Raw genomic sequence first — 15,452 nt, forward strand, 5'->3', positions numbered from 1 at the left:
ATAAAGTAGATATTTTTATACAACTTTGTCTGGACAGTCCCTTTTATTATTGGGTAATAGTTGTATTTTCGTTGTGTTGCAACTAACCAATGATCCACAACCTTGCAGAGATAAACCTGCAGCTCCTTCCACTTTTTCCAAACATGGACAAGGAGGTTTATAATTTGCTTGTGTATCCAATCTGTTTGGATTTCTTCTGGTGTACTAAGGGTGTGGGGCTGATTGACGGTTTAGAGACCAATATTCATCCCTGGATCACTTGTGCCCCGGAAGTTGATTAATCAAATCATCACACGGCCTATTCCTCACAGAGTCTGAATACAATACTGTGACTCCTGAGTGACCAGGCTATGGTCGTCTGTCCAAACAGAACACAGGACCATTGTGAAATAATAAGACACAGATTCCACTCATTTTTATACCACATGAATTCCTATGTTTTTCACGATCTGTGGATCAAAATCAATACTAGTAGGCTCTCATCCTCCAAGGGAGTCCATAGAGGTTTTTCTCCAGGTGTCCATCTGCCAATCATATTGTTGACTTGCAATTGTCTCTTCTACCCCACCAACTGGCTTTTGTCAAGAATTTTATAATAAAGATGAGGCCTAAAGTGAGTAAAATTATAGAGGCCTTCCTGGCAAAAGTGAGAGACATACAATGTACCACCTGTGTCACTTATTTGAGATGCAGCTTTGAGCAGAAAAGAACAGTGGGGTTTAAAGTGTCCCAAAAATGAACTATGTTGCATCTTAAATGCGGGCCCAGAGTTAAAGTAGTTGTTTTGCAGGGAATACTGCAAGCCATTTAATCAAACGCTATACTCTGATTTCTTCATGTTTATAACTGTTTATTGAGAGGCCACCCTCATCACGTGGAGTTCCTTCCCTCTTCAATCAAGGTGTCCACAACAACTGTTGAATGGATTCTTTGTTCAGTCCTATTTCAGACTCATATCATACCTCTTGGATCCCTCCCGCTGGACCACCAATGAGCCAAGAATGAGGCCAGTGTACCAAAAATATATTTATATTTATTTGAATTACAGGTAATGGAGATCACAATGAAACTACACATGCCACATTCTCTGTGGCTCACAATTAAACTTATTTTTACATAAATAATTCACACAAGTTGGTTGGGGAAAAACAAATCACAATACTTGACTTTATACAGATTTCAATTCAAGGAATAATTAAGACTGGTCAGTGAACATAATCATTTAACATATGCAGTGCTGTCCAATTTTGATTGTCCTGCTTGCTTAAAAGGGTTAGCAGTTAGGTTTACAGTGTTGTATACACAAGTTCTCACTTTTGCAAAGCACTTCTTCTTCCTGCCCCAAAACCCAAGTATCACTTACATGCAGCACCATTCTATTCAGAGGCCAGGTCTATGGACTAGGGACAGTTTAGAAGGTTGTTTTTCAGACCCCCTCACTTAAAGGCCTTTATTGGGGAAGTCGGACAGAAGAATAGGATGATTAAAAATGTTGGATTTTCAGACCCCCCCTCCACTTAAAGGCCTGTGTTGGGGAAGTTGGACAGTAAAATGGGGATGATTTAGGAATTTGGGATTCTCAAACCTCCCTCCACTTAAAGGCCTGTGTTGGGGAAACTGGCAGTTTAGAGATTTTTTTAAGTTTCCAGACAAGGACACCTGTCGGGGTCAAAAGAAACAGACAGGATTAAACAGTTACATTAAAGGCTATAGTTTTCAGCATGCACTGGGAACACTGCTTTGTTAATTTAGAATGTTAACAAAAATCTCCCTGAGGTGTATTTGCTAAATGGGTATTAATTACATTTATATTCATTAAAATAGGCTAAGGATCTACACAGTTGGCCCCCCACCCACTATTTGAAAAGAACCCAATATATATAAATATTGGGTTCTTTTCAATATATATATATGTTCTGCTTCAGCTAATCATGGGAGATTTAATAAAATGACAGCCGAGTTTGCACCATGTTGCACGGGTGTGTGCCAATTTTTCATTGTTCATACAAAAACACTTAGTTATGAACATGCAATTTACTCTCCAAATGCCTGATTTAACACTCCAGAACCTCTCTGATTCTTACATTCCGGACATTTTCATAACAACCAGAAATACACTTTAGCTTGCCATTACAATTCCCTATTACAATTACCTATGTCGCATGTACATACATTTTATTTTAACATAATTGCCTTGAAATGATCTTAGAAACTACACATGAATGGATGTAGTGCGACTTGTGGTTGTTGAGAAATGCATCAATTATAATAGTCCATTTGAACAAATGGGACATTTTCATATGTATTCAAATCTTAGCTCTCTTGGACTGTTTTTTTTAAGCTGGGATGCAAGCCATTAGCCTCTTTCTTGTTTGGAGTTGGTGGCTGCAGGTCACACAAATTTGGGATGCTTTCCTACACAGAGATCTCCCTTGATTGCAGCCCCTGTGTAAACAGCTCTTCCCTACATTCTAGTCACTCACTAGCTATGCCATTTGCTCTGCAAAGAATTGAGTCTTCAGAGACAACAGGTCTGATAATGGGGGAAGCTTGTTTTGAACACCATTGAACACCATTAAGGGCAGGCCACACTTTATTGTACTTGTAAATAGCTGGGATGCAAGCTTCAAAACAATTCCCTTTCCAGACGCAGCAGCCAACAAGCTTTCAGGGGAGGGAGAAGCCATTTGCAAAAAAAAAGTGGTTTGAGTTGTCATAGCACACCAACTGTCAATGGGTGGCAGTTTCAGTGAAAATGCTGCATTCATCTCTCAGCCAGCAATGTGATGTAATCTGCACCCTGATTACATTTTTTCATATTTCTCTGAATTTCAACTGCATAAAGACACCCACATAGTCTGCCTTAATAGGCCCATTTCCAGTGTGAAGGTTTTTAAAGGCTTGCAGGTAATTTCTCCAGGTGCTCTTCACTTCTGTTTGTTTGGGCCTATGATTAAACCCCACACATCTCTTGTCAATGTGAATAACATATGTACAAATGATGGCATTGCAGCACAATGTGTATTCCAGTTAATTTCAGAATATATAATGTGCTTCTTTATCCTTCCTTGTTAGTAATTCATTCAAACTATATTGTATGAAATTATAGTACAGGAATGGAAATGCCACTTATTTAATTCTGCTGTGTAATATACGTTGAAAGAACAGGTCTGCATTTATAAGTGAATAGATTAAACATGATGGAGGTGTAGTGAAAGAAAATAATCAAATTGCATTTTAAGTTTCTATTCTCATGTCTGGGCATATGCGAGGAATTGAGGGCCTCCAGTCCAGTTCAAACTGGATAGAAAATAATTACAGGTTATAGTTAGGCTGGGTAGCTTTTAATATTATCTGAGATGTTCCTCCATTCTGTTCAAGGCAGCCTTTTAGGCTGTATAAACACTGTAGCTTATCTTCAGGCATCCACTAATGACACCAGGTCTTGCTTCAAAGAGATATTGCATGCTTTATTTTACAACACATAAATCAAATCCATTAGCCTAAAATGAGGTCAGCTGAGGAGATCACTGACATTTAGATTCTCAGCGTATGCCAGCTGCCTTCGATTAGTTAGGGTAAAGCTCACTGAATTACAGTCAAGTCCCGTTACTGAGAATAGTGATAACATGGAGAAAGCATATTCAGATTGGTGTTGTCTCTGTCCTCTTGTGGAGAACTGCTCCAAAAACACTGTTAGGGAGAATGTTCCAAAATGGCTAATTTCCCTTACCTTCTGAGTCCCTCAACAGCTTTGCAGGATTTCTAGGATTTATTGTTTTCATCTGGTAAGAGTGTGAGCCTTTTTTCCCACTCTTACATGTGTTTTGTTGTGTGTGTTTAACTTTTTTGTGTTCATTTACTGTGGAGCCTCACCTACTCCATAGGCATCATCTTTTTACTGTGTGTTACACAGCACCTTCAGTGCAGTGACGCAGGGTTGTCTTTTTCAGACTTCCCACTCTGAACTCCATTTTCTGGGACTGACTACTGTCTCCCAGAACTTGTAAAGTTGCCATTGACTTTATTAGTCTTTTTAAAATCACAGACCCAGTACAAACTATCTTACATAGAGTTCTGGAAAGGATTAATAGCTATCCCTTTTTGTCTGTTTCTCATGGAACATTGTTTCATTCCCTTTTTATTAAGATTTGGCTGGTGGCAGTGGTAACTACCCTATTTTTCCTACCGCATTTATTTTAAATAGCCTTGGTATTGTTTTAGGCTATCTTAGTAGCCTCAAACTTAAACCCGCTGGACCATATTTACTTTTATACGGTTCCGGTTAGGTTTATTCACCATTTATTTTTGTAAAAGTCTTTCTCGTGTTTTACTCTGTGCACCAAACAAGTTTTGGTTCCTTTGTTTGCTGACCTTTGGCGGGCATCTGCACAGAAGCCCTCCTTAGGCGCCTGAATGTCTGAGGGGGACAGGATGTAAGGGAGGGGTTTGAGACTCCCTGCAGAGGGTCTCCTTGGAGACCCATGTCGCTCTCTGGTATGATTGGCTGTGGTGACTGTCCCGGCAGGACAGCCACCCTGCTGTGTGATTGACACCCAGGCTGTGTGAATGGGGAAAAACTGCATAAAAATCAGGTCTCTCTGGAACTGAGAAGGCAGAGTCACCACTGGATCGAGAGAACCGAAGAGAAGCTGACAGAAGAGGACCTCTACCATGACAGAACCTCCCGGTGAATCCCTGCTGCGGGTCCGAATCTTCAAACTTCGATGACAGAGAAGATCTGCAAGGAATCTTCTCCCCTTGAGCTGGTGGGAACAACCAGTTTGCCAAACTGCAAGCCCACCCTCCCTTCTCTGGTCGAATTTGCTGTGCACAGCTACAATGAATCCTGCTTGGGTTTTAAGAGTGCACCTTTTTTTTGTTGCTTTGCTATGCTGCTGGTTTCTTCCCTGGGCAGTGCAGGACCCTCCAGTCTTCCTACTTCGTGTCAGTCTGACAGTCGCTTAAGGAACCATGAGCCTGCAGGACCTTCCAGGAACGTCCTCCTCAGCTCTAGCCTTCTTCTCCGTTTAAGGTACTGTTCACATCCAGTCGCTCGTTTCGTCCGACCTCGGTAAAAGTGTTTGAAATCTTTTGCCAATCCGAATAGCATATCCAGAGGAGAGCGAAGGCTGGATTATGGAATACTGAGAAAGGATGTGACAGAAGGGGAACAAACTGGAGATTGGAGAACAAAGGGGCTAATTTGCCAAGAGGAGCATTTGTTCATTTAGAGAGGAAGGCCAGTGCAGCCCATATAAGGATATTTAGAAAGATGTGGGGAGTTGACTTTTCAACTAACAACCTGAATTGAGGGATTGCTGACAGAATGACACCTGCCTGACTGGGTCCGTGGCTGGTTCTCCCAAAATCAGAAATTGCATCTTAAAAGGTAAATCAATAGAAACCCCTTCCATTTCCTAAAGATTGTCCACATTTGATCAGGATAACATCTGGGAAAGGAAAAGGACTGGGAATGCCGAAGGGGGCAATTTAATATTAGAGGCATAAGTGCTAATATCCCAATTACCTGTGCTTCCTCATTTAAAATTCAAATACACAGTAGGATATTGTTTCTTTTAGGCCCATTCCACTTTGCAATGAATAACAAAATCCAAAACTGAAAACATATTGGCTGTCACTTTAAAGTGGGATTGCCTGGTAAAGTTACATATTACTTGAAAATATAGGAATTGGTTTGAATCAGTGCAGAGCCATGTCTAGTCATACTATAAATGCATGGTACTATTGCCTAGAGTCACATCACACCGTTAATGCCATTGAGTAGAACCATAGTACAGTCGGTATGTTTGCATGACAGAATCTAAGTTTAAAGAATTCATTATATTATACAAAGTACATATCCTCTGCAAAATCCCATTTGCCGATGCATATGTTATGTTATGTTATGTTAATAGCATTTATAGAGCGCACGCACGCCCGGGGGTATCATGGCGTTATGATGAACCAAGATAGTGTATGCCGGAACGAGAGAATCACAAATAGCACTGTTTTTAATGACTGACGAAAAAGGAGGTGGTCTGCCATCTTTCGGAAATCAAGGTGAAGTCTGTTCCAGGCATTAGCTGCTGCAACAGTGAACGCACACCCACCAATTCGAGTGTGCCTGAACCTGGGGGACAAATAAAAGATGAGCGGATTGAGAGCGGAGAGTGCGAGTATAATGAAAAAACTTTGCTTGCAAATACTGAGCACCGATGCCATAGAAAGTCCGGTGGACCATACACATAGACTTAAACCTAATTCTAGCCTCAACAGTCAACCAATGGAGATGTCTAAGTAGTGGAGACATATGTGTGCCAAAGGATGGACGAAGGACAGATCTTGCTGCAGCATTCTGAAGGAGCTGCAGCCGCCTGAGCAAGTAGAGGGGCTGACCTAAGTAGAGTGAGTTACAATAATCAATTCCACTAAGGACCAGGGCAGCCACCACAGGTGCTTGAAAAGCGGTAGGGATAAAAGGAATGAACAATTTAAAATGACCGATCTTACATACCGCTGCTACCTGGTCCGCCATGGTTAAAGAGGCGGCTATTTTTATGCCCAGGTTTCTCACTGAAGCAACAGGAGTAGGAAGAGGGCCCAAGGAGGGGGGGCAAAAATCGTTAGTCCAATACAAATGGGGGTAGGCTGTTCCTACCAATAGAACCTCTGTTTTACTGGCATTCAACTTGAGCCAGTTTGAGGTCATCCAGCTTCCAAGTTCTTCAAGACAGTTCGTTAAATGGGCAGCAGTGTCTGATTGAGATAAGTCCAGGCGAACCAGAATCTGGGTGTGGTCAGCGTAAGAATAAAAACAGAAGCGTGAGACTGCAAGAGGACCATCAAGAGTCTAATATAGACATTGAATAGAATGGGGGACAGTGCAGAGCCTTGGGGGACCGCACAACTGATAGAGACAGGAGCAGAAAGAAAGGGGTGGAGGGACACCGATTGAGAGCAGTCAGCCCAGAACGCTAAGAACCAGCTAAGAACTTGACCTGAGAGGCCGGCATCCGATAGACGGGCAATCAGGGTAAAGCGATCAATGGTGTCGAAAGCCGCCGAGAGATCGAGTAACAGGACAGCTCTGCCACCGCCATGATCAACCAGACCTACCAGGTCATGAAGCACCGAGTTGAAGACAGATTCAGGGCCTCTTCCCGGCTGAACACCGGACTGAAACTCATTAAAATAGTGAGAGGACTCAAGAAAAGTAGACAAGAGAGGAGATACCAGGGCTTCCAAGACCTTCATGAGAAACGGCAGAAGTGAGATAGGACGATAGTTAGCAAGTACTGCAGGATCTAATGAAGGTTTCTTCAGTAATGGGATAACCAGGGCATGTTTGAGAGCCGAGGGGATAGTTCCAGTGGAGAGAGATAGATTAACAGTGGAGGTTGACATGAGCAATCAGGTCACCGGAAGATTCTTTCATAAGGACCAGGGGTATGGCATCAGCGGGAGAGGCAGATTTAAGATGCTGAATAGCCAGAAGCACTTCAGAGTGTGTAGAGACAGGGAAGGTGGACCAAGTCCCCTTAGCAGGAAGAGGTTCCACAGGTGTATTCACAGTGGGAGCTCTAGCCTCCTTATCTACACAGAGTCAGGTGTAGTTTAGGCAGGTGTTAACTAAATATCTGTTACTGGAGAATATTACATCTACATCCCAGAAATATAAAGAGACTGAAAGCCTTACTTGTAGGCCCCTTTTAAAGCTATGCATGTTTCTGGCTTGAAAGGAATTCATTCATGTGCACAAAAAGCCATACACACACATGCAAACACACATACCAATCAATGGACATATTGTATATGTGGGTTCAGGATGAAAAATATAGATTTCCACAGGGAAGTATTTGTGAATACAAACTTACAAAAGCCAATGCAAAGAAGTTAACTTTTGCATGTAAATTGCTTAATACATAGCCCTATGTTAACTGTTACTTTCCTACATGTTGAGTGGTGTCTACATGGTCAATATATGCACTATTCCATACCCACACACCCACACAGTGGAGTTGGTGCAAATCAATATTTTGTTTATTGATGCTTTTTTCACCAGTCCATACTTGTTGTCATGTTGGAGAAAATCAATGGCGTAACCCATTTGGCTAATGTGAAATGTTCAATTGAAATGTCAGTAATGTTCATAGAGAAACCTGTGCTAAGTATTATGTTAGCATGTTTAGCAGTTATTAAACTATAGCATATTTATATGGAGATTGTTTTGATTTAAAGTGCATAACTTTTTGGATTTATAATAGTGAGATTCACATAGGCAGGTAAAATGTAATTTTGAGTTTGACAAATGTATATATATATATATAGGGGGTTGAAGGGTAAGGCTGGAGACTCATTTATCTAAAAATAACAGCTATTATTTTAAATAGGTTTCAATTTTTGAATACCTCACTGTCTGTTCTTTCCCCCAAATTGTTGCATGGGATTGTAGTGGGAACATTAGCTTGGTGTGTCAAATCTGCGTGAGCCAATATTAAACCATTTTTAAAAAACGTGCACTTTGCTTTCTATTTAACACCATCTTCCATAGTTTTCTTGTTGCTTTTAGGTACTCTTTTTGATGTGCCTCCCCTGTATTGGTAACGGTGTTTATTTACCCGTGTTGCTCCCTATTGTATTTTTGAATCCTTGTATTATCTCATGATGATCAAACCACCAGTGGCGGCTGGTGAATTTTTTAACTGGAGGCGCGTAAATATATGTGCTAGATATGCCACAGCAACCGAGCGTAGCGAGGGAGCCATATCCAATGAAGGGTGGTTATGGGGGTTTTCGTCCCGTGAATGTTTTAAAAAAAATTATTATTTAAATGGTGCATTTTACAGCATACTTTTTAGAAAAAATTGGTAAAAAGCCAAACAGTTTGCAATTGGTTTTGTAGGGTAACTCATGAAAAAATCCACAGATGCAAGCCAACAACAGTGCACAAGAGCATTTCTCCACACATTTTCATGATGCCTTTTCACACAATATGTGCCAGTATAAAACATGTTCACACTGGATGTGCCCATACATTTCCATGCCGACTGCACCATTATACCCTAGTATTGCCATATGAAAACATACTTATGCTTGCTTTGCGCATAATGCCAGCAATGATACTAAAAGAAAACATGACCATGTTTGTTCTGCCAATATAAGGCAATATTCCCATGTATGGCCATACACCAGTGGGCTTTACAATTAAAAATGCATGACAAAGAATGAAAACATGTCCAAACTAGCTGTACTAAAATGCTAGTTGAGCTACATAATACCACTTATAATGCTCGCTTTATCAAAGATACCCAATTCAAAATGTCATACCACAGTAAGAAATGGCTAGACTGGTTGCATAAAAGTTACGGTCTTGCTTCATGATTACACTTATCATGCTTGTTTTATCAAAGATGCCCAATGCAAAATGTCATACCACAGTAAGACATGGCCAGACTAGCTGCATTGAAATGTCAATCTAGCTACATATTAACACTTATCATGCTTGCTTTATCAAAAATGCCCAATACAAAATGTCATGTCACAGAAAGAATGATACCAATTATCATGCTTGTATTGTCAAAGCTGCCCAATATAAAATATCATACCACAAAGAAGTGGAGTAGATCTTCCCCCTCGTTGGTGATAAAGAGGTGGACATTTAATTTAGGGCATGCACCCTGCCTTCCTGTATAACATTATAAAAGTCAGAAGCATTGTTCATTGAGGCAGCCAAGCTGCCCTTATTATAGGCAGGTGCATTCAAAAAGAATGACAGTGCACATATTTATTTAGGACAACATAAACACATAAAAGAAGCTTACATTGCATACAGCATATATGAAACAGAATACAGATTTCTGTTATAGACTGTAGGTCAGCAAAACATAGCCATTCTTTTCAATATTGAATTCCGTGTCATGCATTACACATAACTATAGGCCTTAACTCTCACTGAGAATCACACCTGCTTAAAATCACAGAAATACAGAGTTGGGAAAAAACAGATAAATAGATAAGAAATCCAACCCAAGTTGAATGAGAGCAGGCCTGGGGCCTGGAAACCCGGGTGCAGGCAATTTGGCAGCATCTAATACAGCATATATTTTTTTTCAACAGTGATGCTTACAAATGAAGCTGGCAGAAAATCAGAGATAAGGTAAGCCAGGTCAGGTAACCAATAGAAAACCAGACAGCAAATCAACAACATTGATAGAGTGTGCTAGAAGTCTGAAGCAAATGCGCCATTTTCAGAAAATGCTATTTTCTAATATTAAAGTTGCAAAAACATGTGTTGTGATTTAGAAAATGTGGAAAACACCTAGTCATGCTGATTAGCATAAATGAGAATTATGACAGGAAATGATCATGTGTTTCAGGAAGTGTTTATGTCCAATTGAATCCAAGTGATGTCTGAGCTTTAAGTACATTGGCCTATCAACATGTAAGTTTCAGATTAGCATAACATTACTGTGTCATTTTTGCCATCTTATAAAACCATGATGATGCAGAAATACAGTAAGATCTTCTCTTTTTGTCAGCTTGTAAGATGGGTGATTACAACAAAATACTCCCGGCTAGTTGTCATCTGTGTCTGTCTTTTGCATATCGTGGGTTCCCTCCCAGGGAGGCTGGCAACAGGAAATCGTCCTAAGAAATCGATTCTTTAACAACAAGAAATGTCTAGACTGGCTGCATTAAAATGCAAGTCTAGCTGCATAATAAGACTTATCATGCTTGCTTTATCAACCATGCCCAGTAAAAAATGCCATGCCTGCTCCATGGTGCATGAGCGCCTTGCACTCATGCATAATCAAATGAATGATGAATGCAATTATGTGTGATGCGAGGCACTGCGGGGCACAAGGGGCAGATTTGTGTCAGGAGCTGGAGTCCCAGGGTACAGGCATGGCATTTTTTATTGGACATAGATGCTAGGTAAAAACTGCCATGCCTAGGCCCTGAGGCCCCAAGCGCAACACAGGCACACATTAATTGATTAATTGAGTTATGTTATTTTTTACTGCCCATCTATCAGATGCCCATTAATAAATTGCATCCCTTCCGTCATTGCCCTCCAGCACTTCACCTGCACAGATAATCAGTTGTGTGTACATGCAAGGCGCTAGGGGGATTTTGGGTCAGAATTGACATTGCATGTGATGTGCTAGGTATCCCGTTGGACTGGGCTGGCATTCTTTATTTGGTATACCCAGTAAAACATGCCATGCCTGCCCCCTGGGCCCCACTGCCTCACACACACACACGATGAATGCGATTGTATGCAAGGCATTGGGGGGCAGTGGGGTCAAGCAGTTTTTTTTTTTTACTGGACATCTATCATAGATGCCCAGTAAAAGAAATTACACACCTGTCCCCTGGGTCCCGAGTTCCTCACACACACAATATATGTGGTTTTGTGTGTATGCCAAGCACTGGGGTGCCCAGAGGGCAGGCATGGTACACATTACTACACATCTATGATAGATTTCCAGTAAATAATGCCATCCTTGTCCACTGGGCCCACAGCACGGAAAACATACACACAATCAGCGTGATTATGTGTGTAAGCGAGGTGCTGGGGGTCCCAGTGGGCAGGCTTGGTATTTTTGACTATACATCTATGATAGATGTCCAGTAAAAAAAAGAAATGCCATCCCTGTCCACTGCGCCCCACAGAGCCAAACACATGCACACAATCAATGTGATTATGTGTGTATGCCAGGTGCTGGGGTGCCCTGTGCCCCACATGGTATTTTTGATTCCACATCTATGAAAGATGTCCAGTAGAAAAATGCCATCCCTGTCCACTGTGCCCCACAGTGCCAAACACACACACACAATCAAAGTGATTATGTGTGCATGCAAGGCGCTGGGGGATCAGGAGGGCAGGTATGGCCTTTTTTACTAGACGTTTATCATAGTGTCTAGTAACAAAATACCATTCCTGTCCTCTGGGCCCCACAGCACCTCAGACGGAGAGCTGATTTTGGCTGGTGGGGAGAGGATTGTGCAATAAAGGCATGTTTTAAATGCCTTTGTTGTACAAACCTCCTCCCCCACTCACCAAATGCAGCTGAGACCAGCACAAACAAACACACACACACTTAGACAACATACACACAACAAACAGTCCCTGTCTCATTCACACGAGCACCCATCATGCACTCACTCACAACACAAGCATACATGCATCCATACATATATTTAAATAAATAAATGATCTTACAAATGCACACATTTAGACAACATACACACTGCAAGCACACTCTGTCTCATTCACACAAGCACCCATCATGCACACACTCATAACCCAAGCATACATTCATCTGTATACATATTTAAATGTTAAATAAATGAACATACAAACACACATTTAAACAACATGCAAACAGCAAGCACTCTGTTTCATTCACACGAGCATCCACCATACACTCACTCATAACACATGCATACATGCATCCATACACATATTTAAATAATAAATAAATTAACATACAAACACACATTTACACAACATGCACACAGCAATTACTCTTTCATTCACACAAGCATCCATTATCATACATTCATTCATCTAACAACACAAGCATGCACACATCCATACACATAATTTTAATTTGAAAAAACATGACCATAAACAAACATACCTTCTGCCGCAGACCTTCTGATGCCCCATTCTAGCCTGCTCTGATTGTTTGTGCGAGGAGGCACAGGAGCTCCCCCTTGCACATACAGACATCCAGTTCCCCGGCTAGCATTTCCAATGAGCCATGCAAGACTGGGGAAGCACAACACCCTAGGCCTTGCATGGCTAGGGTCTTTATCTGTCAAAGGGAAACAGTGTTTCACTCTGACAGTTAAGAACACTCCCGCAGCAGAAAAGAACAGCTGAGAAAGTGCTCATATTTCACTGGGCTGGCTCCACCATAATGGGTGAGAGGGAGGTTGATTCCCCCTCGCCCATTATGGATGAGCTGTCCTTGCAAACCACATGCCAAAAGGTCATGTGTTCTCTCACAGGACACCGATCACCCAATAATGTTGTTGTGTCCTATCACAGGGCACAGCCACCTGCTAACATTTATGAGTTCTCTTACTGTGTGCATCCACCTATAATTTTCTCAGGATCTCTCACAGTTTGCAGCCATCCACTAAAGTTCTAGGGCTATTTAAAAGGGCGCAACTGCCCAGTACTTTTCTCAAGCCCTCCCACAGACCACTGTCATTGGCTTGGGTTAGAATTCTCCCTTTGACGCCAATCCTTTCCTCATGACTGCCTCATTAATTTCCTCTTGCACAATGCCCTTTTGAGGGAAGGGTGGTAGATCTCCGCGTGCCTCTTCAGGTTGAGCGCCACCACTGCACAGACCAACTCCCCACAGCTAATGGACTATCCAAAATGAAATCAGTAGATCCTGCCACTTGGCACAGTTGTCAGTGCAACTAGCACTATTAAAATCAATAGGGCTCCTGGTTACGGCCCTGTTCTACCCAGGTAGGTAAAGATTAAAGCACTCAAATGAACAGGGTCAAGGAACCAAACAACACACACACTCCTGTAGTGAAACAGGGAAACTCGATTTGCAACAGAGAGAAAGGTCATGAAATAATGAAGGTAATGTTCAACCAAGGACAATCCCTTGGTTAAATGTTTAGATAAGACTTACACGCCCTGACACCATAGAAGGAACACATGGGCAATACAACAAACAGTACAAAGTGCTATCAGGCACAACAATGGAACAGTGGACGGATTCAAACACTGAGTATAAAAAGTCAACCAGGCCAGGTGTCCAAATGGAACCACGGATAGGATTTGCAGGACCGTCTGGTTTTAATCAGTGGATCACAAGGATATAGTTTCTTGGGTAAGGTCCAGTCTTGGTTGCGATGCTCCAAAGGCCTTGAATGGGTGTGGAGTAGTCAAAAAAGGGTCATGCAGCCTCTCCTGTGCACTTATCAGTCACACCAGATCTGTACGATGGAACCGATGTACTGGACTGGCAGAGCGTCCGCGTGACACTTTTTTGACTACTCCGCAGCCACTCAAGGTGTTTGGAGCATTACAACCAAGACTGGACCTTACCCAAGAAACTATATGCTTGCGATCCGCTGATGATTAAACACCAGACAGTCCTGCAACTCCTCTCTGTGGTTCTATTTGGACATAATTTCACGGGCAACCCCCTTTCTCTCTATTTCTTTGTCCTGATGAAGGCATTTAAAGATTGGCTATTACTGCAGCCGTTCCTGGACGAAACACAGTTGTGTTGACTTTTTATCCTCGGTGTTTGAATCCATCCACTGTTGCATTGTTGTGCCTGATAGCACTTTGTTCGGTTTCTTGTATTGCCCATGTGTTCCTTCTATGGTGTCAGGGCCTGCACATGTTGTGATTATATTTGATCTGTAAATTCATAATACTGTGATGACAATGATTTGTGTCACTGATAATAACCATCACTAAAAATGTGTGCATTCACTACAGGAGTGTGTGTGTTGTTTGGTTCCTTGACCCTGTTCATGTGTGTGCTTTAGTGCAACTGGTACTAATTGGGCAGGCTGGATTGGTGTAGCACTGTTGGCACGGCATGCCTGATATCAACACTGTGCTGCCCTCTCTCCCGCCACCTCACCAGCAGATGTTGGTGACAAATGTGTTGTGCTTGACTTACACGGAGGCCGCGGGATCGGGCACTGGGTATTCTTTCTTGTGCCAATAGGCAGTGTGATTCTTCATGAACGCTAGCACTAGCATGCCGCCCTTAACCTTTACCTTCATCCCCCGCTTTGCCCTCTTCCAAAGCACTGCACCGTGCAGATCATCTCAGGCTCCTCCCACCTCCTGGTCTGTCCTGTGGAGGGTAACGGCCCAATTGTGCCTGCAAGAACAGCAACGGATGTCCGCGTGCTCAACGGGAGCAAGTGGCCTTGGTGGCGATTTATACATTTGAAATTATCCTCCCGGACACCACCCAGAATGAGGGACAGGGGTCCAGCACATCAGTCTTCTGTCAGCCGCCTCCTAGTACACACAGCTAGGCTGGGATCTGGTACACTGACATATTCTGCTCTGGGTTACCCCCAAACCATAGCTCTACCTCCCTAAGTGCATTGCCCAAAGTATTGAAAAATGTTGCGCATATTGTTACTGCACCATATACTGAAGAATCATTAAGTGCCAGACTATTATGCAAGTCTATGCAAAAAGGAAGAGCCTACTCGTCCTTGGCACTTAAGGGGTTAAGAGACTCAAATTAAATGGGTTTTGAAAGATGGGTAATTTGAAATCATTTAAAGCAACATATTGTAAGTTTCCGTTGACACCCTTGATTTCGTTTTGTTGTGCAATCAAAAAGTTCTCCCCTATGCCACTCTATTGATTAGGAGCTGACCTGATATGGAATTGGTCTTGACTCTTAGATTGTGAAGCTTTTCTACGGAGAACT

The sequence above is a fragment of the Ambystoma mexicanum genome, chromosome 2q (assembly GCF_040938575.1).
Source record: "Ambystoma mexicanum isolate Mex_15411 chromosome 2q, UKY_AmexF1_1, whole genome shotgun sequence".
Lineage (NCBI taxonomy): Eukaryota > Metazoa > Chordata > Amphibia > Caudata > Ambystomatidae > Ambystoma > Ambystoma mexicanum.